This window comes from Sceloporus undulatus, chromosome 3 (assembly GCF_019175285.1).
Source record: "Sceloporus undulatus isolate JIND9_A2432 ecotype Alabama chromosome 3, SceUnd_v1.1, whole genome shotgun sequence".
Lineage (NCBI taxonomy): Eukaryota > Metazoa > Chordata > Lepidosauria > Squamata > Phrynosomatidae > Sceloporus > Sceloporus undulatus.
In genome coordinates, this window is record NC_056524.1 from 225,506,923 (window position 1) to 225,531,462 (window position 24,540).

Consider the following 24,540-nt stretch of genomic DNA (forward strand, 5'->3'; position numbering starts at 1 on the left):
CTAGAATTCCCAACACTTTTAGCCAGCTTGGCCAGTGGTATTGGATTATGGGAACTGTACTCCAAAACATCTGAAAAGTGTAGGGATACCTACTCCTCTTCTAATAAACCAGAACTATGTAGACAAGTTGGACCAGAAACCAATTTAGAGAAAGTATCAAATGGATTGCATTCATAGAAATAAAATTTGGGGCATAGAAGCCTACATGCATAAGCTGATGTTTGGGTAACTGTGTGCAACAGTGTCCTTCTCAGAGTTTTTGTACAATAACTCCCTTCAGCACTGGTTATGAAGGTTATGGCTGATGGCCCTGAAACCATATCTGCCTATTGATCAGGTGTGTGTGTGTGTGTGTGTGTGTGTGTGTGTTTCTTCAAGTTGTCAGTTTACAAAAATCGCATAAATTTCAAAGGTTTTTCTCAGGCAATGAATTCTTAGAGGTGGTTTTACCAGTTTCATTATCTGAAATATAGCCTATAGTACTTGGTCTTCATTGATGGTCTCCCATACATGCACTAACCAGTGCTAGCCCTGCTGAGCTTCCAAGATCAGGCAGGAGCTGATGCCTTTAGGTTATTTAGGCCCCTTATTGTTCAGATACACAACATAAATTCACTGGGTATCATCCAGCAAAAGTGAAGCAGTTTCCGCAAAATTTAACTTTGAGGCTTACCACATGTATTATTTAACTGGTTTAATCTGTCTGATTTAAGGGTTAATTCGGGTGGCACCCTGATCTTATCACACACTTTTTAGTGTAGTAATTGTCACCTGAATACATCTTGGGCTATCTCCCCTTGCAGAGCTGCTCTTCCTGGCTCTTTTCCTGGGCTTTAGAGGGAGAAAAGATCTACTGGACATTTCCCCTTCTCCTTTTGTGTCTTGTCCCTTTAGATTGTAAACCTGAGGGCAGGGAAATGTCTAATTAACAATTTGTAAGCCGCTCTGATAGCCTTTTGGCTGAAAAGTAGGATTATTATTATTATTATTATTATTATTATTTTCAAATCTGGGAGTTTTCCAATTTAAGAAAATGGCCACTGGAGTGGCTCTGCAAGTGGGGATGGACCCAGGCTGTATTCAGGCAGCAATCTCGGTGATAAAAAGCATGTGATAAAATCAGGGTGCCACCCGAATTAACCCTTAAACCAGATAGAAGTAAGTCAGTTTAATAATACATGCAATAAGCTCCTTTAGTTAGGCTACAGCTAAAGTTTTTGTGCTGAAGATATGCAGATAACAGACACATTCTTTGCTTGGAGTCTTGAATATTCAAGACATGAGGAAGTACAACTGTAAATACAACTAAAAGGAGCAAATCTTTGATTGCTTCTGGAGAGTTTGATCTTATAATCTGTACAGGAAATTAAAAAGACTGGGTTTCAGTAATCACAAGGTTCTTATTCTGATGTTTGTGTGATCTTCATGGTAATCATTAACTATCCTCTTTCCTCTCAAAGGCTTTAAATAGCAAAGGAATTTGTAAAACTACAGTTGTGCATGTGTAGTTCTGGTACTCTCATCTTGTGTAGCAAAGTCACAATAGATGTAAGTCCACTTGTACGCATTCATATGTCTTTCCTTTCTGTCTTATTCTGTGTCACTTATTCTCAGTGAGTCAAAAAACTATTTGTAACTTTTGCCTACACCTTGCAATAATATGTGTACTAAAGATGATATAACTTAATTAAGTAGTTGCAATAGTAATGTCATAATGTTGGAATGGTAATTTAAGTGTAGCTTAGATTGTTTCCTATATGTATTGTGCTTGTACAGGATATGTTTTATGCTAGATTCCACAAATCCTGGTCAACTCCCTTCCTCCTCTTTCACCTCTTCTCCCCCCATATAACTTCCCCTATGCTTCCTCATACTGGCTCTTTCTTCTACAGCATCTGGTATTTGTTGGTGGTCTCCCATCCAAGTACTAGCCATTGCTAATCCTGCTTAGCTTCCACAATCAGGTGGAATCTGATTCTAGGGTATTTGGGCCATGGGGTTGGGGGTATTGTGACATGTTAAAAACATTAACAAAATTATTATGTCATGAACTTCTGTCAACCAGATGAGCACATGCAGCGTTGGCAGGGGCTGTTAGACAGTAAAATGAAAGAGTAAGAAAATACATACATTATAGTGCCTCTACCATTGGCTGGTAGATAACTCAAACAGTGAGTTGAGAAATTTTACTAGCAATGTTATGTCCTTCAAATACATTCTAGCTTATATCTCAAATACCTTGAGATAGAACTCAATCTTCTGATCAATGCTAATTCAGTGATTACTTGTTGTAATCTCTCACTGTAATTCTTTTACCTAGGAATGGCCATTGTAAGGTCAGATATAGAGTGTCATGAAACACTGGAACATACACCTACTGGTTTTGAATATTCCCATATCTGATGTTTGCTATATATTTGTGTATTCTTTTGTATAAAGCTGGGCTTGTTTGCTTTATGTGTGAATCAACCCAAATGTTGTGAATGACCTTAATGGGTTCTGTTACAGCGTTGCCATAGGGAAAGAATTGGAATTTTTGTTTGTCACAAGATCTGGTTTCTTTAGTGATCTTTTGTTGGTCTCTTATTGCTAGTACTGTAAGTAACTTTTTAAAGTTGGATGTGGTCAGTCTTGTCTGAATTCTTAATGATGGTTTGTATTGCACTCATACTAATCTCTGCTAGTTCCAGAGATACTGTTTGTTTCTCAATGGCGGGTTACAAACCGCCATTATAGTTCGCGCGGAGCGCGTACTAGGGTTAGGGAGGTGCGGTGCTTCTGCACCTCCCTAACCCTAATACACGCTCTGTGCGTAAAAAATGACGGCAGCCATTCCAGACGGCCGCCGTCATGAGGACGTCACGGCCGCGCCGCCTCTACACGGGGCGGCGTGGACGTGACATCCTCACTCCGCGGCAGGGCGCCTAGGGCGCCCTTTCCGCAGACCAAGAAGGAGCTCCGTTTCGGAGCTCCTTCCTGGTTTGCGGCAGCGCTTTGCTTCGCTGGGTGCAGCCTTCAGACGGCTGCGCCCAGCGAAGCAATGGAGAAAGGGGCCAAACGGTCCCTTTCTCCTTCTCCCTGCCGCCGCAGGGTGTCCTTGGGGCTTGAAGCCGCAGGGACACCCCTTTTCAGGCTGCGGGGAAGCGGCGTTTTGCTGCTTCCCCGCAGCCTGAAAAGCGGCGGATCGGGGCCTCAGCGGCTGCCGTTCTGGCAACTGAGGCCCCAATACACTGGGGAAAGGGGCGGGTGCAGCCCGCCCCAAATGGGCGGTCTATAACCCGCCAAAGTGTTTTTTTTAAACCACTGATTTCTAATTATTGTTATATTGACATACAGATGTTTCCTTTATTAGAAGAAACACAGTATGTATACAAGCATATATTCTGACTTAGGGGCTGTACAGACAGCAGTGAAAGCTGCCCCTGTTTCAGGAAAGTGCGTCATGGCCGTGTTTCCGTGGCTTGGCGGTGCTCCTTTGGTGCTGTCTCGTATGTACACAGTGCCAGAGGAGTGCTCTGACGCCACACATGTGTGGTGTGGCACCCAGCATCATGGTGCCCTGGGGGCAGAGCCTGGGCATGCATCATATAGACGCTACACCCCAACCTCACCCCCCAGCCAGCCTTTCAGGCTGTTGTGTACAGGAGGTTAGTCATAGAATACATCTGCAGTCATTATTAATCAAATTCCATTTTTTTATTTGTAGAGGATTATAAGTGAATAGGGAATATTTATAAAGTTATCTTCTCAGAACCTCAATTATTTGGGAAAAGATATTGAATTACAAACACTGTGATAGCAACCTCACATCTCCAGCAGGTAGATAGAATGCTTTATTTGGTTGAGGAATCCCCACTGTTTGTGGTGGATAAGTTTTTTTTCCTGGAAGTAATTTAGCTTCTGTGGTACAAATGAAGCTGTTTATTATGCAGTGAACAACAGTTTATAACAGTGAATAAAAGCCATGTGTCAACAAGAACAAAAAGAAAGAAAACACAAATTAAACTCCAATTAACACCAATATTAGGCAGCCAGCTGGAGAAAATGTGATCTAGTAAAGGCATCAGATCCCATGTGATCTTGGAAGCTAAGCTGTATTTCAGAGGAAAGAACTGGCAAAAACACCTCTGGATATTCCTTGCCTAAACACTATAGATTCATGGGGTCACAGATCAACCAGTGACTTGAAGGCAGACACATATACACACAGAGACATTGTTTGTAGTCACCAGTCTGTCATCATGCTTCTTTTCCAAGAGGCTCATGCTGATCCAAGGCAGAGTTATATGAGGACAGTTGTGCTTTCTTTCATAGAGAAGGTGTAGAGTTGGTTCCCAGCATCTTCCAAAGTCCTTTCTCAAGCTCCCCAAAGTCCATGGGAGGTGCATCAGAATCTTTAAATGCTCAGTTTGATCAGTTGCTGATTTATGAAAGGACAATTCTCTTTATATAATGGGGCAACTCACCTCTTTCCCTTTTTATGAGGGGGGGAGTCTTTGACTAAATGGCCTTGTCAAAGGCTCATGGAAAGTCCAAGTACACAGTATCAACTTGATCTCCCTTATGCAAGTTAAACAAGAGAATAGCCTCATTCCCCCTTCTATTGTAAGTAGAAAAGGAGCTTAAATTGGATTAAAAATGAACTATGGACTGAATACAAGTTTTCAATCTGCTGTGGCAAACAAATATAAATTACTCACTGCTAAGTCTCATGATGGGACTCTCATGCCCTATACCACATATACTCGACTATAAGTCGGCCTCATGTATAAGTCAAGGGTAGGTTTTGGGGCCAAAATTATGGATTTTGATATGTCTCATAGATAAGTCAAGACTAAAACTTAGGGGTGTGTAACAAAGGATGCAAAGGATGAAGCAAAGGAAAACAGTGCCAGAAAACACAAAATTCCAGCAGGCATTACTGTTTGTGCTCATACTAATGGCTTCATGGATGATAGAATATAAAAGGGGGTTTGAGTGCTTCCAGAATAGATGATACTCTTGCCTTTCACCTTTTTAATAAGCATTAAAGTACAGTACAGTACTTACACTGACTCATGGATAAATCGACGCAAATTTTTGGAGTCAAATTTTTAACCAAAAACTTCTAGATGTATACATGAGTATATACAGTAGATCTATTTCTGGACATTGAGCAATCCAATTCCACTTACATGGAAAAAGGGATGTCTCATGATCAGAAACATGTATTGGTTTGTGTTCCATTCGTACAGTTGGGGTAATTTGTCAGTAAGAACAAAATGAAAGCCAGATAAAAGATAATAGATAGAGGCTTATCTGAAAGGGATTGCGAATATGAAGAAAAGAGATTAAAAAGTAATTTCCCTTTATGGACAGCCTAGCTTTAACACAGCTATCAACCACAATCAGCTACTTGTTTCCTCTGAAACAGAGACTGCATAGGAAAAGAAAATTCAATACATATTCTGGTGTGGGGAGTGGAGTTCATGTACGCCAAATTCCACAAAAAGAGTGAAACTTTTAATGGCCAACCAAAATGCAGAAAATACATCATGCAAGCTTTCAAAGTTTCACTGGGTTCTTCATCAGGCAAAAATGTGTAAAATCATACAGGAGAAGAAAATGATGTGAAAGTCACAGGCCTACATGTTGCCTCAGATATTATTTCTGTTGTCAGTTAAGATGGTCTAAGATCAGGGATATCAATGCATGCAGAGGCCATTTCCCTTCTTGGACATGTGGGAACCAAGAACAAAGGATAATACAAGATAGGTAACATTATTAGCAATAGAAAAGTAACTTCCCTTGAAATTTAGGTTGACCCTGTCCTACATGAAACTAATTGCAAAATGAAGGTCTTTCTGACTTTTAGCTCACTGATATGAAATTGGGGTTTTCATTCTCATTTGCATGTACTGTAATGCCATCGTATCAGGGCTAACAGCCCAGTAATGGAATGCTGGATCAAGCCTGTGATTCTCAGTTAAGACTTGTTTAAGATAATGTGAACCCCCCTTGCAAACAGAATTGTATGGAATATGCATTTAGTCATTTCAACATGCTTTTTACACAACTTTCATACCTGAGATATATATTCCTAGTTGTTTCTTCTTGGCATCATTGCTCTTTGCTTTGTGCCCATTATTTTGTGATGGCAGTCCCTTAAATTCATTCTATTCAAGCTTTTAATCACCATTAATTTACATCTCAATTTCTACATTAATCAAGTTAATATGGGTAATAGACAGTGAGAGATACTATGCTCCTTCTATTGTTTCCTTGAGGTAGCTGCTCATGTTTACATTTCCAATGCCACTGAAATCCCAGACCTTAGTGGGGGGGAAAATTGGAGATATGGAAGAAGTTGTGATTGTGGTGGTGATGTGCTTTTAAGTTGATTTTGACTTATGGTAACACCAAGATGTACCTATCATGGAGTTTTCATGGCAAGATTTGTTTAGAGGTTGTTTGCCATTTCCTTTCCCTGAGGCAGAGAGAATGTGACATGGTGGGGAAATCAAACCCTGGTCTCCAAAGTCATAGTTCTAACACTAAAACCAAATAAAACATGGCCATATAAGGAAGAATTGTTATACAGTACTGATAAAAGAAATTTAAACTAAAGCCATTCTGTTAGCATCCTGTTACAACCTTGGGATATGGCTTGTAGGTGATTCAGCTAATGACAGCCATTTGTCCTTCTCCGCAGCATGCCAGAAATTTTCCTCTCAGTGTGAAGCATTACAAGGACAAAGTCAAAAGGAATATGGCTAATGTGAAGAAGATTCAGACACAGACTACTGTCTGCCTTGTATTTGAGTCCATGCCAGAGGTAGCTTTCATTATGTGTATTCTAGTGAATCTGAAATAGCCTTTCAATTAAGAGCAACACAAGTAAATCTGTGTGATAACTGTGTATCTGCTTGGACAAAAATGAGGAATGAGTTTCCATTTGGCAATTTCTAAAATTGCACCACAGTGCACCATGTAACATTGGGAGAACTGCCACATGATTGCTGGTCAAATGTTCACATAAATTGTGGAAGCAAAATGTAATTTACAACAGACAGCAATGGTTATCTCTTCTGAGACATTTTTAGTGTTGCCTTGATGCTGAAGAAGGCATGTTTCTTACTCAATATGGTATCCATTTTTTTGTCCTGGAAACTTCCAGAGAAAGCAGTTCTATACCTAGCTAGCTTGCTGAAATGTTTTCCTTTGTCAGATGTCTCTGGAGACCTTACAAGCAAGCTGATTTAGAAACAGCAAGCCCCTGTTATTGTGGATCATCTGAATGAAATTGTCTTTGAACATTTTTCAGAAACCTAATTTTACAGTTAAGAATAGAACTGCCTCCAGTGAATGTATTTAATCATTTTAAAGAGCATTTAAACTTACGGACTGTGCAACATCTTGTGTTCCATGAAGAAGTATTTATTTTTCCTAATCAATTCCTAATCAAGCCTCTTAATCAATTTCATTGGATGATCCTGATTTTTATAGAGAGAGAATTCACTGTCTTTTCAGTGTACATCGTCTAACTCTCTGTAATGATGGCCTTAAGTAACTTTTGTGTGTAGCTAAATTTTAAAATTCAAAGGAATCTTGTAGCACATTTGAGATTAATTGAGAGAAGTTGTAGCATAACCTTTTGTAGACTCATGGGGCCATGCAGACTGGCAGCTTGGAATAGCCTGAGGCTGCTCCAGCCCCAGTCACCCCCCCCCCCCCCATCAGTGCAGGATTACAGTGACCACACAGTCTGGTCCCAATCTGGGCCACTGCCACAGTCCCAAATGGGATGCTGGAAAGGCTGGACTTTCCTTGCTCCTTTTAGTCTCAGCTTTTGCCAGCTGAGTGCACTTTCCATGTGGCTTATGACCACTCTGTGGTCATTCATAATCTGCGTGCCCATCCCCAGTGCCACTCCTTCCTGTCTGCCTGTTTTGGGCCATAGTATACTTCCTTAGATGCATAGAGTGAAATACTGCTTAGGAACAGACCTTTATAAGCAAAACAAACAAGCTTCATTTATAAACCACTTCATACCACCTAAGCACTGTCTAAGCGGTTTACAACTGTAAGCTGTAAGCAAACTGTATGAATAATAATAGAAATGTGAAACTTGTGGATATGGTGATAAGATGACAAGTTCAGTTTTTCACAATGGTTGTTGAGGGACAAAGGCAGGAAGAAATGGTGGAGGGAGTTTGGGAATGTGGTATGTGCAAGCAGGAAACCAGAAAGGAGATGTGATAAAGTGGTCTATTATATAGTGTTATAATATGTGTAGTTTGTCAGGAAACCATTCTGTCTGTTCAGCCACTGTTGATGGAATGGAATTTATGGATATATTGCAATTGAGCTGTTTCACTTTCCAGTCTTCCTTTGTAGTTTCATATTACATTATTTTGTAAATTTGCTTTGTAGGGATGCTTTGACAAACCACTGGTCACTCTGAGACATGTTAAGGTTCTTAAAGTTTTAGGTTTTCAGTTGTACATTCCTCCTTCTCTTTGTTTTGTTTATATATAGTAAGTAATCACCTGCATAAACTAGTCAAAGGCTGACAGCTGACATCATACACATGAAGTGTAATGCTCTGCTCATACAGCTCTGCACCTCTCTCTCCCCCAGGCAGCTTTTGAGTCTTGGGATGCATTGTTGTGATTGTAAAATGGCTGGGGGAAAGGGAAGAGGGAGGCAGCCAAACAGAAGGGGACTGACTCCCAGGTCTGCTGCTGTTCTCTGGATGGAGAGAAGAAGATCAGAAGTCATAGTTTCCTTTCCCTCCATCTAGAGAACTAGAGTGGAGATGAGAGGCAGTTTCCTGCTGCTTGGTCATTTTCCTCCCCATCCACTACCACAGCCATTAAATGCCTCCAGCAACATTCTCTGGAATCTGACAGCTCCTGGGTAGAGATTTTAAACAGAGCACAAGGGCCTAGTGAATAGCCCCTTGTGCTCCATCTAAAACAAGACCCACACATGTACAACTTCAAAGTATGCAAATACATGTTACCAGAAGGATTCTTGCCTAAATGCCAATGCATTTAGGTTTTACATACATTTAGTTTCCTTTTATTTGTTGGTAAGGATCAAAAATTATTCTTAATGGGATCCATTTAAATGTCTTTGAGTTGCCAGGGGAAGAGGGCACAGAGCCAGGTCAGGGACAAGGCCTTGCACCTTGAAACAAGGGAAGGGTTCCTGGCAGTTCCAAATGTTGAGTTGGGTACCTTTGCCAGCCAAAATCAGTGGACCCTTTTGGTCAAAGACATGTTGGCATTCTTTCTACAGTGAAGTAACAGCACCTATGTGTTTTTGTTTGTTTGTTTGTTTTTGTAAGGAAGAACAAAATCCAGCCTGAACAATATGTTTTCCCTGGCAGTTTTTTTCAAATAAAGCTTGTAAACTCTGAGAAAAAGTACAATTACAAAGCCAATGTCTAACTGAGAATTTTCTATAACATAACTAGTAATGATAATTTAAAAAAAATACAGTTAGGCTACTGTACTATGTCAAAGAGATGGCCTTTACTTAGTGAACAAGTTCTTCCCATAAAATCTAATCATGATGTTACAATTGCATATCTTTCTGAAGCTAGTTTTATAAGATGGTGGTACCTAATATGGAATCAGTGGGGGATATTGCAAAAATAAATTCATGAATTCTGATAAAGGGAGTTCATTAAGGAAGAAAACCATGCTAGTTTTCCATCTTTTCATTTAGCTTTATGTCATGAAGAAGAAAGGATGTGGAGTAGGCAATTGGTGGTGCTCCAGATATTGTTGATCTCTGACTCGTATCATTCCTTGCCACTAGTGTTGGTGCCTAGGGCAGATATGAGTTTGAATCAGACAACATCTGGAGGGGCATATGTTGCCAATCTATGCCTTGAAGGATTCATATTAGGGTTACTTTCATTCTTGTGGATGAGAAATTTTTGTTCCTACTTTTTCCAAGAAGCCTTTGTGAGATTAGCTGCAATATACACAGCCAGTTTAACAGTAACAGTTAAATTGGTTGGTATGTACTTTATTTAAGAATAAATAGCGCAGATTTTCTTTCTTTTAAAATCTGTTGTTTTTTTTTTAAAAAAATAATTTCCATTCTTTTTATGAAGAAAATTGTAAATTTGGACATTTTCATATAAAAACAATTGAACCAAGCAGATATCTCGTCTCTCCACATCAACCAGATTCAATAGGTATAGCAGTTTATAACATGGTGAAGGCCATGTTGCACTTCCCTGGCAAAGATGAAGAACCTGTGTGTGGGGGGGCAGGGGGGGAGAGAGTTGGAAACTCTAATTCATCAAGTAGAGCTTGAGTAAGTTTTAGCATACCTGAAGACTGTTCCTGTCCTGACCTTGTAATTTTATTAACTTCAGTTAACTAGCAACTGGACTGAATACACCCAGATAGGTTGGTTTCTCCTATATTTCTTTTCTTTTTATATTTATATTCTTTTTTTAAAAAACTCAACTTTTGCCTGAAAACTTCATGAAGTCTTTGGTAAGTTCTATTTAAAACCGTTCTAAAACTACTCCTACTGAAATCTAGAGTATATTTTGAGTTTGGTGGTATTTACAGTAAGATCCCATCTGTATTTAGAAGTAGGATAGGCATACTGTGGATTTTTTCACTGCACAAAGAAGGGAAACACAAAGTCCTTCTGTTGAGATTTAAATAGTTTTGGTTGCCCATTGTATGGTTGCCTCTTTCCTAGAAAACAGTCCAAAATTACTTCTCATTCTTATGCATGGAAGATAAGAAAACATGGGGAAGTAAAGGTTAATTCAGGTTCTGCCAGCTGGTTTTCTTCTAGCAGAGTTTAAGATGCTTAGCTTCACATTGCCTTAATTTTGATGTTAATAGAGCCTTGGTCAATGCTTCCATACAGCCTACCCATCCATGAGCAAAAAGAGAGGGAAAGCTGCCAGAAAATACTGCTGCTTTTGGCCTCAGGCTCTTTTAGATGTGATGGGGCTGTTCTAGTAATGGCTTAATGGGTTTCTGTTTAGCTTTAATTAACCTGACAGCCAGAGTTTAGGGATTGTGTTGGTTTGGATTTAATAGTGCGGGGATGAACAATTAGGTACCCATACATTAAATGCTTAATACAAACAAGGATGTGTCTCTCTCCACACAGATCCTTGGCATATATATGTGTGTGTGTGTGAATGTCCTTACTTGTCAGTGTTATTTCAAGTGTTTTCGAATGACTCAGAATGAGGTCAAATCATACTCCCGTCACACAGTTCCTAGCTGTTCTTTGGCCCCTTTAAAAATTACCTTTGTAATGCAGGGGCCTCTACTATATATGATTTTTCAATAACATTCTGATCATATCAGAAGATCTAGATCAGGGATGAGAAACATGTTGACTCTGGGCCCTTGTACCATTTTATTGCCTCCCCCCAGGGTTCCTGCCAGATGCAGTCTAGAAAAAGGGAGAAACATCCTATTTTTCCTTCAAGAGATTCCCCAAAGAATAATGTACAAAAATGGAAATAGTCATCCTGCCACTTCTTGATTTGAGGTAGGGCCTAATGTGTAGTGCCTAGTACTTGCCCACCTCTAGGTCGGCACACAATTTCTGTGTAGGGTATTGATGTTATGAGGAAGACATTTTGATATCATCCAGTATTATCACAGTACCCAAAGAAGGTGCCAGCATAGTGTAGTGGTTTGAGTGTTGGACTAGGACTCCCAGAGATCAGGATTTAAATCCCCCATCAGCCATGATAACCCACTGGGTGACTTTAGGAAAGTGCCACTCAGACAAACCTCCTTTGAATAAATCTTGCCAAGAAAACCCTATGATGGGGTCACCATAAGTCAAAGTCAGCTTGGAGGGACATAACAAAAATAAGCCAAGGAAGGGGGAAGGTGTTAAGACATTTTTAAAAATGTCCCTGTTCCCTGTGTTGATAATGCCAGGGCATGCAGCAAAGCAATCTTGTTTCTCTTCCACTAGGAAGTGTTTGTTAGGATAAAGTTCTTCAATATTTAGAAATAATGGACAATAATGTTGGGCTGGCTAGATATCCACAAGGACTCCCCAAACCTTGACTCCCCACACTTGCTTTTGTTAATACTGTTGTGGTTGACTAATTTCTTTCCAGATCAGGCTGCACATGTCTCCATCTCTTCCTTCATCCTTTTATGTGTCATGTATTTTTTTCTCTGAGAACCGTAGATGTTCATGTGTGTTCACGTGTGTGGTGGATTGCAGCGTTCCATTCCAGCAGTCTCCTTCATGTGATCCTAATCCTTTTCTATTGGTTTCCTGGATGTCCCAGTAGGGTATGTGGATGTGATATGGCTCTGTCCCCTTCATCACCATGGAGCTAACAGCTTTAGGGCTCCAGCACTATGGCAACATTCCAGTCAATGAGCTGTCTGCTTGAATGACCTCAGTGTGTGGAAGAATTGTTGTATGCTCAGTTATTATGTCTGAAGTGCTTTAGGGAGATGTGTGACAGGAAAAGGGGAATAGAGCAATGGATCCACAAAGCCTGGATCCTCTGAGGTATAACAAGTGGTTGCATTTTTGCCTTTTGTTCTTATGATGCACTTCAAGTTAAAACTTGGAAGTTAGGTATTAAAAGTACCAATCTTACACATCACATTTTTGACTCACAAGTATCACCATTACATCTGCAAGGCACTAAATAATGAAATACTGGCCTGTTACAGACTGCCAAAATAAAGCTGCTTCGGGTCTCTTTGGAGGTATGCTGTTTAAATGATGCATGCATCCTAAGAATCCGGAAGCTGCACCAAAGCTGCACTCCAGTGCTTCGGAATGGAGTGTGGCTTTGGCGCGACCTCCGGACTCTTAGGACCCATGCATCATTTAAATAGCATACCTCCAAAGAGACCTGAAGCAGCTTTATTTTGGCAGTCTGTAACAGGCCACTGTCAGTATTTTGAGTAACATGTAATGCTATTCATTATTTTAACACATTAGTTTCTTTGAGTCACTTTGAGAGGGATTGGAGGCATTTTGGGATAGTCACCTTTTCCAGATAAAAATAGTGTGTTGTTAAAATTAGGTGTGTGTATGAGAGATTGAGAAGTGATAATGAATTACTTTCAGCCAAAGAAATATTATTGCTAATGTGTTAGCATTGGAAGTAATTTTCTAATTGTGTTCTTATGATGCACTTCAAGTTAAAACTTGGAAGTTAGGTATTAAAAGTACCAATCTTACACATCACATTTTTGACTCACAAGTATCACCGTTACATCTGCAAGGCACTAAATAATGAAATACTGTCAGTATTTTGAGTAACATGTAATGCTATTCCCTTCAAGCTTAATATTTAAGGTTTTCCCACATCATTGTTTATCACATGAGGTAAGCCCATTCACATCCTGGTAAGATTTGTTATTTAAGCCTTGTCTTAGTTAATAATTAATCACTGTTTTGTGCACTGACTAAAGTTTCTGGGAAGTCTTCAAAAAGCAGCTTCTTTTTAAATTCAAGCAAGAGTTGACATGCCCATGAATAACTGTAGACAGGCTAACTATGGCCCCAAAATGCAGAAATAATCCAATTTGAGACCTCGTTAACTGCCCTAGCTCAGTGCTAGGGAATTCTGGGAACTAGAGTTTTGTGAGACATTTACCTTCCTCTGTCAGAGAGCTCTGGTGCCATAATCAGCTAAAATATCCAAGAACTACAATACCTAACACTAGGCCAGGGCAGTTAAAGCGGTCTCAGACTGGATTATTTTTCAGTCTATGTTGGATTAATGTCCTTGAGGAGTTGCCAGTAGCTAATGTTAGTTGCTAACAGAAAGTTCCAGTGCACTAGGTCAAACAGCACCCTCAGATGGAGAACCTTATCATTTAGGGCAGCCTCATCAATAGGCCCTATTTGGCATGGCAGAGAAACAACAGAGAGCTTCATCCATCCTTTACCTCCAGCATCCCACTGAATGTTTATATTTGATGTGGGATTTCTCTTCCCAGCCCATCCAGTGAATTTCTATGTTGTGCACAGAGAGTATTCTGTCCTATGATAGGGCATCCTACCTTATCAGAATTCCAGATCACAGGAAACTTTGTAGATGTATCCAGGTGCTTTGTGCTCAATGCACAAACATCTACAAAGATGTCAGGGATGTGGAGGGAAGGTGTGGAGTGGCCCTTGCCTGCACTGGAGTTTTAATTGTTTTATGTGCAGGCTGAATGCTTGCATAGAATTACTGTCTCTAATCCAAGAGTAGTAAGAAGGGAGGGGGGGGTCATCAAAATATTTATGGTGCTTGGCTCTACATTTCTTGACCTCACTTGGCATTCTTACATAAGAGCTGGAAAAAGAATGGAACCCAGAGGAAACCCCAAAGCATAGATACCATAGTGCTATACGTTAATCCTCACCTTCTGAAACCAGTGCTCCAGCTCAAGAATGGAAACACTGCATGTTCAGTCCATAGCAATGATAGTCTGTTGAAAAGGATACCACAGTGGATGGTATCAAAAACTACAGAGAGATTCATGGGAATAAACTGCAGTAATCACAGTACCATTGTACTAAACTCACATGCAAGCAAGGTGATGCTGTAAGTTCTACAGTGCGGCCGCGTTATAAACGGATGCGCTTTACGCGGTCTTGAGCATATGCACTCAAGCTGCAGGGAGCATGCGGGGCGCAAGGGGCGGCGTGTCCCATTCAATTGAATGGGCGCATGCGCCCGTGGTGCCCCATGCACCGCCGCACCACCATGCACAAACCCCATTGTTTCCAGTGGGGTTTGACCATAGGCAGAATTCGCCTTTTAGGGGGGGGGGGGGGGGTCCGGAACGGATCCCCCACGTAAGGTGAGGGCCAACTGTACAATAAAGATTTTTAGCATATATGGAGAGAGAAGTGTCAGATCTTCAAGCTGGTTTCAGGAAAGGAAGTACTAGGATTCGTATAGCAAACAAGCTGGATATTGGAACATACTAAGAAATTTCAAAAGAGAATCAGCTTGTCCTTTCTGGACTATACCAAAGCATTTGATTGTATCGATCACTAGAAATTATGGATCACTCTTAAAAGAAATTGCTGTGCCACAATATTTGGTAGTCCTGTACAGTACTCAGGACAGGAGGATACAGTTAGAACAGAATAAAGAGAAACAGAATGGTTTCCAGTTGGCATGGGAATAAGGCAAGACTGTATTCTAACACTCTATAATTGCTGGAGTTTTCTATGTCTTTTTTTTTTTAATGGATGGGGATGTACAGTGGTGCCTCGGGTTACGAAATTAATTCGTTCCGCCATTCCCTTCGTAACGCGAAAATTTCGTAACCCGAAATAGCTTTCCGTTAGTGCTGGAAGCCTATAGCATTTGAATTTCGCGCCGAAATGAATTTCGTAACCCGAAATAATTTCGTAACCCGAAACAGTTTTTGCCAATCCAACTTTTTCGTATCCCGGAAATTTCGTATCCCGAGGTACCACTGTATATTGAACATTTCCAGTATGTTGGCCAGCATTCTTTTCCATCTTTATTAGCTTACTTTAGTTAATACTAGAATTTCTCTGAAGATACCAGCCACAGATGCTGGCGAAACGTCAGAAAGAAACTTTGCTAGAACATAGCCACATAGCCCGAAAAACCCACAAAAAACTATATAATACCAGAATTGATTCTATATGTTTTAATTGTAGCAGCTCAATTGGGATATTATTTGTTTCTGGTGATTTAATCTTCCCAATTACTCTTATTGCAGCTTCCACCTCACGTTTTAGAATTTGGGTTTGATCTTCATATGATTCTTCATTACATGTATCATGCATTTTTTCATAATGCTTGGTAAAGGTGAGGACAATGGGAAAAGAGGAAGACCATATACCAGATGGATAGATTCAATCAGAGAAGGCACAGTCATGAATCTGTAGGAGATGAGGAGGCCAGTTGAGGATAGGGTGACTTAGAGGTCCCTCATTCACAGGGTCACCATGGATCGAAGACTACTCAAAGGCAGTTAATAACAACACAGTTGATGACAGCAGCAGGTATACAATTCCCATCTGATTTCTCTTTTTTCAAAATGTGCTTATCTTCCAGACTCTATTTTCTATTATCATCAGCACTTAGTAACTGTTTCTTTGCTTTATGAGGTGTTTTCTTCTGTCTCTTGAAGAGAACTGGACAGAGAAAAATGAAAAATCTTGTTTACTAAAACAGGATGGCATTCTCCTCACACATTCTTTGAAATCAACCAATTGCAGACATTCAAGAACTTCAGCTAACTTAAAATAAATAAATATCACTATGACCTTATGGTTCTTTTGCAAAAAAAATTGAATAGTATGTGGGAAGTTGCTAGGACATGCATGAGTTGGAAATTGCTTGCAAGCCAGGATGAGATTTCCTGCTGTATTGTGAAAACTGAATATGTATTATTCTTGGAGGAAAGAGAATATCTATATCGTGTCAAAGTATTCAACATCTCGTTGAACTATCTTCATAAAACATGGAAGAAGTGCTCATTTTCACAGTCTAATGGAATATCCAGTAATGAAATTTCCAGTAACTTGAAAACAGAACTGTAGTAGGCCTGTCTTTGCATGCATATATAGATAGGTAGGTAGGTAGGTAGATTGATATGTACATGTGTGTGTGTATTACTCCACCTTTCTCCTAGAAGGGTATTTAAATCAGTTATTGCCTATTCTGTACCCAGATGGATTTTATGAGTGTATTAGCCAAAACAGGGAGCTTCCCTTCCTCACACAGTATCCTGCATTTGTGTGTACCTCAGTAGATATGTTTGTTTTGCATCTATGTATTTGAAGGAGTGTGTTTATAGCCACAAAAGTTAATGCTAAAATAAAAACCAGTTAGTCTTAAAGGTGCTGCTACATTCCTTCTTTTATTCCCCCCCTCCTTTTTATTCTGAAATACATAGCACAGCATGGTTTAGTGCCCTGAGTGTTGGGCTATGATTCTGGAGACCAGTATTTGAATCCCTATTGAGCCCTGAAAACCCAATGGGTGACTTGGGCAAGTCACACTCTCTCAGCCTCAGATGTAGGCAGAGGTAAATCCCCTCTGAACAAACCTTATTTTTTAAAAAATGTGATAGGGCTGCCTTAGACCCACCATAAGTCGGAAGCAACTTGAAGATACACAACAGTGGCATACAAAAGTGTTTGGCCCCAGTAGAGAAAGAATAACATAATCTTGTATAAAATAACAGAAATAGTTGTACAGAACATATAATATAGTAGAAAGAACAATGAGAGATAATTCAAAAAAGATATTTAGGAGCCCTGGTGGCGCAGTGGTTAAATGCCTGTACTGCAGCCACTCACTCACAAATCACAAGGTTACAAGTTCAATACCAGCCAAGGGCTCAAGCTTGACTCAGGCTTGCATCCTTCCAAGGTCGCTAAAATGAGTACCCAGATTGTTGGGGGCAGTTAGCTTACACACATTATAAACCGCTTAGGGAGTGCCAAGGGTCCACTGTACTTGCGATCGCTATTGCTATTTAAAATCAACTTTGAGATGGAAGGTTTTTTTAAAAAATGTTATTATTTTATTGTGTTTAATATGTTTATTGTATTCTTGATTTTGTTTAGAGAGACAAATTATTTAAGTATGTATGCAGTGTTTGTTTTTTCATGGTTGTTTTGTTTATATGTTTTTTTTAAGATTAATAAATATGATGAGGAGAAGTGTTTCATCTCAGAAAAAAGTTACATAGTCAAGTCTTTTATCCTTGTCATTCCATTGTGGTAGAATTCTCAGCTTTTGGTCCTCTAGATATCTGGTACTTCAGCTTCCATAATCCGTCATCTTTGGCTATGCTGGTGAAGGCTTTTGGGAGCTGAAGTATAAAACAGGAGGAAGATCAAAGTCTGAGAACCAATCCCTCAAAGCAAGGTGTAATAAAAGCTATTTAATCTCCACTGTAGTAGGTGAAGGGAGAGAAAACACAAACAGTTTAATTGACAGTCTGCATTTCTTTAAGAAAGTGAACAGGAAGACTAAACAAAAAGGAAGGTAGGCTTCTTAGATGCAGTGTTTTTACAGTTTGAGAAGAGATACCCATGTTAGCAGAAAGGCCACAAAAATTAGACTGTTACATTCAGTCTGCACCTCAGTAAGTCAGCACAAAAGCAGTGGAGCCACTGTTTCTTGGACCAGTTGAGGATAAATTCAGAATTAAAGAGAAATAACTTTTTATATTAGCTGTTGTGAAATAGCCATAGAAAATTGCCTACACAGTTTGAGGTATCTTGTTTTAACAATGAATAGTGTACAACAGTGGCAAAGCTCCTGTTCAACCTGAGGCAGTTGCAGGAAGAGTGGCTGTAAAATTTTGTAGATTCACTCCTTTCCCTTCTTCTGCCAGGCACCCCTGGTTGAAATGTAGGGTAATATTCATTTGTAACCTCTCTTTCTATGTTTTTCTGCACAGACCTTCTGGAAATTTAGTACAAATTCTGTGTCCCCACCAGCTCAACTCCAGCCCCTTGCAACCATAGACTGTAATTGTCTTAAGAAGTGGTGATAGCTAGAATATATTCTCCGTTCCTGCTTAGCTGTTTTTAGTGACTTAGGCCCTGACTGCAAGGGCCAAACAACATATCCTCCCACTTCTTCATGGCAATCAGTCTAGACAGTAGCGGGCCCAATCCCTGGTAGTGGTACAAACTGTCTGGACAAGATTCAGCCAGTACAGCACTGAACCTAAGATATACAGTACAGTGTGCCCTTGCCTTACACAAGGGATCTGTTCTGGACCCCGCCGCATAAGACAAGTTCCACATGTGCTTGAGCCCCATTTAGGGTTGCCATAATTCTCTACTATAAACCAGGACAAAATGTATGATAAAATTTAGACCAAAAAATAGGACAATTGTAGGATAAAATTTAGCCCAAAATGTAGGTCCTCCATTTTCTTAAATGTCCTACATTTTGGGCTAAATTTTATCCTACATTTTGCCCTGGTTTATTGTAGAGAATTACGGCAACCCTAGCCTCATTGAAACTAATGGGGCATAGTGCGCGCCCCATGTGTGTGTTCATCATTTCCTCTTTGTTGCACGGATTTCAGTGTAAGCTGAAAGCCGCGTATAGTGTGCCCGCATATGACATGGGTGCACTGAACCACTGTAGTTGTTGTTGTTGTTGTGTGCCTTCGAATAATTTCTGACTTATGGCAACTCTAAAACGAACCTATCATGGGGGGTTCTTAGCAAGATTTGTTTAAAGGGGATTTTCCCCTGAGGCTGAAAAAGTGTAACTTGGCCAAGGTTACCCAGTGGGTTTCATGATTGAGCTGGGGATTGAACTCTCATCTCGAGTTGTAATCCAATACCCAAACCACTATGCCATGCTGGTTTACCCATTACAATGGTTTAAAATTATTTCCTTTTGCTCAAATCTTCTAGGAAAATCCAGAATTCTCCATAGTGATGCCAGGCAGTTGTTTGCACATGTGTCCTATTGTGCTGTGCACTGCTGTCATGAGTCACTAGGTGCCTTGTTCTTGCCCTCAGAGGAGCAACTTCTGTCAGTCACAGCAGCAGACAGCACAGGAGGACACATGTGCAAACAGCTGCCCGACATCGCTACAGAGGGCCTCAGATAATGAGAAGATATCAGGGCAACTCCGGGGCCAGAATATTCCACATGCATACCTGCCTTTGACTGCACATCAAGAATTCACTTCACCAGTTGGTTGGTATGAAATTTGCAAGTGATGTGAACTCCAGAGCAGTGTTTAAATCCAGAGGGAATGTTCACTTCCTCAAGTGTTTTAAAAAAAGAAAAAAGAAAAATAGATTTTATTTTCTATAAAGTATAGATCATCAGTCCAGGTTCATCTAGCTTGGATTCACTTGTTAATGTATGAATGCTAGGGCTGATGTTTGTTGTGTGCCTTCAGTTTGTTTCTGAGTTATGTCGATCCTAAGGGGTTTCCTTGGCAAGATATGTTCAGAGGAGGTTTGCCATTGCCTTCCCCTGAGAGCATATGACTTGCCCAAGGTCACCCAGTGGATTTCAGGCCTGAGCATGGAATCGAATCTTGGTCTCCAGAGTCATAGTCCAACACTCAAACCACTACACAAGGAACTGGGCTTCTGTCCCTTTAATGGTTGTGTAGAAATTTCAGCAGGTGTTTGCTTACATGAAATTTCTTTTTCTACACCACTGTTAGAAGGACCAAAGCCCTGTCCCTTTTTTCACCTGATAACCCTATCTGTATGCTGATTTGCATCATTTAGGGATCTTTGTCCTTAACAGCCAGAAACTTTTATGGTTTAATTTGGGCATAAATGATGTTATGTAAGTGGAAGCACCTTCTTCAAATGAGTTGATATCTTGTTTAGAATTGTGCATGATTTTGACATAAATCCTTGTGAAGTCTAGGAGCGCTGCCTAGCAAGTTCCTTAAGTGTCATCCTTAGTAGTGGATGCCAGCTTCCAGCAGCTGTTGCAGAACAGGAGGGCAGATGGCTGTACCTCCCATGGCACAATTGGTTGCCCAGTGGCATAATCCAGCTTAGCTGTGTTTGTGTAATTTTATACCACTCAGACTATAAACAGGATCTTGGCCAGTGCATGCATTAAAATAACCCAGACACTAAATACTAGCCACTGGAGAAGTATTTTTACCAGGGTGGGCAACTGTAGCAGGTTTGGGGGGGCAGTTTTCTGCTCCTGCAACCTTTCGGGGACTGCACAGATTGCCAAATATGCAAAATAACTACAACAATGGATTAAAAAAAAATTAAACAGAGGGGGGGAGCCTGTTTCATATAGGTTTGGTCACCACTGGGAATGAAAAAGGAGAAAGACACACACACACACACACACACACACACACACACACACACACACACAGAGTACTTTATTTAAACAAGTTTGTAGCCAGCCTCTGTCCCTCCAGCTTTTTACTGCCAAATCACTTCCTAGTAACTGTTCCCTAAATTGTGGCTTCCCTCTGTGTCATTGAGTTTCTCTTCCTGCCTGCTGTCTTAACTTTCCTGCTTAGTGCCAAATACATTCATATAGTGTCCTGCAGTTCATAAGGGGGTGGTGGTGGCATAAAAAGGGTAATCTGTGGAGTCTGGAAGGGTTGAGGACCACAAAAAGCCTTGGAAGCCACATATGGCCCCAGAGTCACACTTTGCCCACCACTACACTGCCAAGATTTCAGTAAATGGGGGAGGTAAGTTTAACCAAGATTCCTGGAGTACTCTTGATGAAAACTGTTTCTTTGAAACTGTTGTTTACACATAGTTATGAAATCTACAAATAAGTAATTTCATCCAGTAGATCATATGGAATGTTCTTTCCTATGGATTTTATGTGTTATTTACAATCTGGATTTTTAAAAAGTAATTTGAAATTATTTACTCTGATTTCAGTAAATTTATAATGACATAATTTGAAAACAGGGTGGCAAGGATGAGGAAGGCATAAACAATTCCTTTATTTTTTGAGGTGCCTTATTAAACGATGGGTGTTTTTTAATGTAAATATTTCTACTTTTGTGAAACAGCTGCACCATAGTTTTATGGAGTACACAGTATCTGATTTTAATCAATTTGTAGCTGAAGAGATGAATATTGGATTTAATGTCAATGTTTTTACCATGGAGGAGATTGTGTCTTGGCCTAATGCCTTGTAAGCAGCTACCTTGGCATTGGAGAATCTGACTCTAATGCATCAGTTGAATTTCAATAAGGATGACTGGAGAATAATCACTGTGACCAAGGTATATATTTTTGGGAGTGTAGCATGTACTGAATTTTCTCGGTCTTTTTTTTTTTAAAAAAAGGAGGGGTGAGATCAACCATTCCAACATAATGGGATTTTAAGGACTATTAATCATCTTATATTAGGTGAAAAACAAGTATTTATTGGTGAATCTGTTATTCCAGAACATAACATTTTCTCAGCTCTCATTTGGATCACAGTAGGTTGTTATCTGTAAAAGATCTTTATAGTGATTGTTTTAAACTGCCAAGGCTGCAATCTTGCATCCATCTGCTTGGGATTAACCCTCATGCACTAAAACAGAAAAAAATTGCCCTATGTGAGGCATGGAGTATTTTCTGACCCCCAAAGACAACTCCACAATACTGTGGGAAGCAAAAACATAACATGTCCAAAAAAAGTATTCATGAAAAGGTGTACCACCAGAACACCCAGATCTTGGGGGGGGGGGATCACTCCAGATGGGGCTAGTGTACTGAGACACAGGCATGTCACTGCTCTTTTACTGCATAATGTTTTATAAAAGCAACAACAACAAACAAACACAAAATTGGCACAGGACATTTTTGTTATGATCCCATTATGTTATTTATGTTGGCTCAAACAACTAAAGTCCAATACTCTGATGACAAAATCCATTCATTTTGTGCCAGTCATTTTTTTGTTTGCCCAAAAACTATTTTCAGGTGGGAAATGAATGAAATGTGGGGTTGCTGCTTACATCTCTGCTGGTTGAATCCCACAGAATGTATAGCCCTGTGTGCCCTTCTTATCCTGTTTTTTAATACGCTTTCCCTAATTTTATACATATATTTCTTCCTTTATTACCCTTCTTCCTAAGCTAAAAAGGCTGTAACCTTTTCTTTATAGGAAAGTTGGTACAGATTTCTGATCATATCGGTTGCCCCTTTCTGCACCTTTTCCAAGTCTGAAATTTTGTTTTGAGGTGAGGAGACCATAATTATAGGAAGTATTCCAGGTTTTGTTGTACTACTATAGCAGGACTTACTATATATACTCTACTGTATATACTGTATATACTCATGTATTAGTTTAGTTTAAAAAATTGGCCCTCAAAAACAGAGTTGACTTAGGTCAAAGTTACTGTACTTTAATTCATATATAAATAAAGGGACCATCCTCTGTGAAAGGCAATAATATAATCTGTCATGGAAGCATTAACCTCCCTCTACTCTCCCAACTTTAGTGTGAACAAAAATAGTTATGCCTGATGGAATTTTGTAAGTTTTTTGGAATCTTTTTCCTTTGCTTCGTCCTTTAAATCCTTTATTTCATGCCCCAAAGTTTATCCTCAACTTATCCATGGGTTGTATCAAGATCCCTGATTTTGGCCCCAAAATCTGCCCTTGGCTTATACATGAAGTTGACTTATAGTTGAGTTTATACAGGAACTTGTGTGACCTTCCAGCTGTTGTTAGACTGTATTTCCCATCAATTCCCATCACTCTGTTAAAAGTGCAACACATTGGGAGTTTTACAGGGCCACCAATTCTCCATCCCCTATATAAAAGCATTATAGGATCGACAACTATTCTCAGTTTTAGTTTATTAATTCCATTAGTAACTTTCTGAAGAACCGTAGATTCATGCAAAGCTACACAAAAGTTCACGAGACTCATAGGTAAACTAACCTGAATTCAAGTAGAACATGTACCTGAAAGCCATTAATGCATATGCTTGCTGGTGTTGGTTTGACCTTTCTGTAAGCTTGGTTAGTTATGTCTCCTATTTTATTTCCAAAGGATTTAGTGTTGCCTAGGAAATAGTCACTCCTGTGCGCAAGGGCCTACTCTGTAATACATTTGCCTATGTATCTCTTGTTTCTCTTAGAACAGTGAAACTAACTTGGCTAAGAGCTGTTCAGACATCATCTTTATAAAGCTCCACCTTTACTATGGCTTTTTCCTGTTTTTCAGTGCTTCTTATGATGACCGTTTAAATCACTTATTATACCTGTGTTGTTTTGCCTTCACTTACTATACTCTGTTCATTTCTGTCTCCTGTTCTAACAGACATCTCTTTGTTTATCTGTATTCTGATAAGACCTGTGATAATGCACAGTGCAATGACCTTTAGAATTTGCTGGTGTCCAGCAAGTCTTTTTGCACTAGAAATGGAAAGAATATTTTAAAATTATAAAAATAAAGGTAAGAAAAACACCCCCCCCCCCGCAAGTGCCAGGAAACCCTGACAAAGAGAATCCTGGACTGGCAAGAATCTACACAGATGGAACAGAGGCCCTTTCTGCATTGGCCAAATAAAACTGCTTCCTCCCATCTTCTTGGTGAGAACTCTGGATGATATACGGCCCAATCACCTGGTCTAGTGTGAATAGTCCAGATGATATCTGGCCTGTTCAGCAACAAACTCAGGACATACTTTTCTTGTAATGGATTTTAAAAAGTCACTAGTTGTTTTGGATCTTCCCAGAAGATCTGAAGCCTTCCATTCCATTGCTGGGCACTTGTTCAAACACTGTCCTGCTGTACTCCTCGGCACAGCCATGGCGGCAGTGAGTCGCTTGCTCTAAGGTCAAAATGAGGTACCCAGCCGAGTGATAAAGCAATATGTTCTGACCTCAGATTGAATGACTCACTGCCAGCACACCAGGCAGCACAGCAGGATATGCATGCAAACAGCAGAACAGAGGGGCCCATGTAATGTAATAAAATTTATTCGGTCTTTGACCAGTATAAGGGGGCCCATGTAATGGGGGGAGTTTGGGACCTCTCTAGGGCCAGGATAGGGTAGTAGTAGTAGTAGTAGTAGTAATAATAATAATAATAATA

General features: G+C 40.0%; 1 protein-coding gene and 1 long non-coding RNA gene across 6 annotated transcripts in view; one reads left to right on the forward strand and one right to left on the reverse strand.

Annotated features, from left to right (window-relative positions):
• Positions 1–24,540, forward strand: part of ST6GAL1 (ST6 beta-galactoside alpha-2,6-sialyltransferase 1) — a 118,914-nt gene that overhangs the window by 19,642 nt on the left and 74,732 nt on the right. The window contains exon 1 of one of the 5 annotated variants that reach the window (XM_042459229.1): positions 1,520–1,548. The exons of 3 other annotated variants lie outside the window; for them this stretch is intronic. The gene's annotated coding sequence lies outside the window, so the exon portion shown is untranslated. Of the gene's footprint in view, positions 1–1,519; positions 1,549–21,155; positions 21,180–24,540 lie in introns of those variants that run through there. One more of the 5 variants, XM_042459227.1, reaches the window with a different exon arrangement.
• Positions 15,633–24,308, reverse strand: LOC121926335. Its single transcript, XR_006103001.1, has 2 exons — positions 24,131–24,308; positions 15,633–16,137 (listed from the first exon to the last, which is right to left on the reverse strand). It is a non-coding gene; the product is annotated as an uncharacterized LOC121926335 (long non-coding RNA).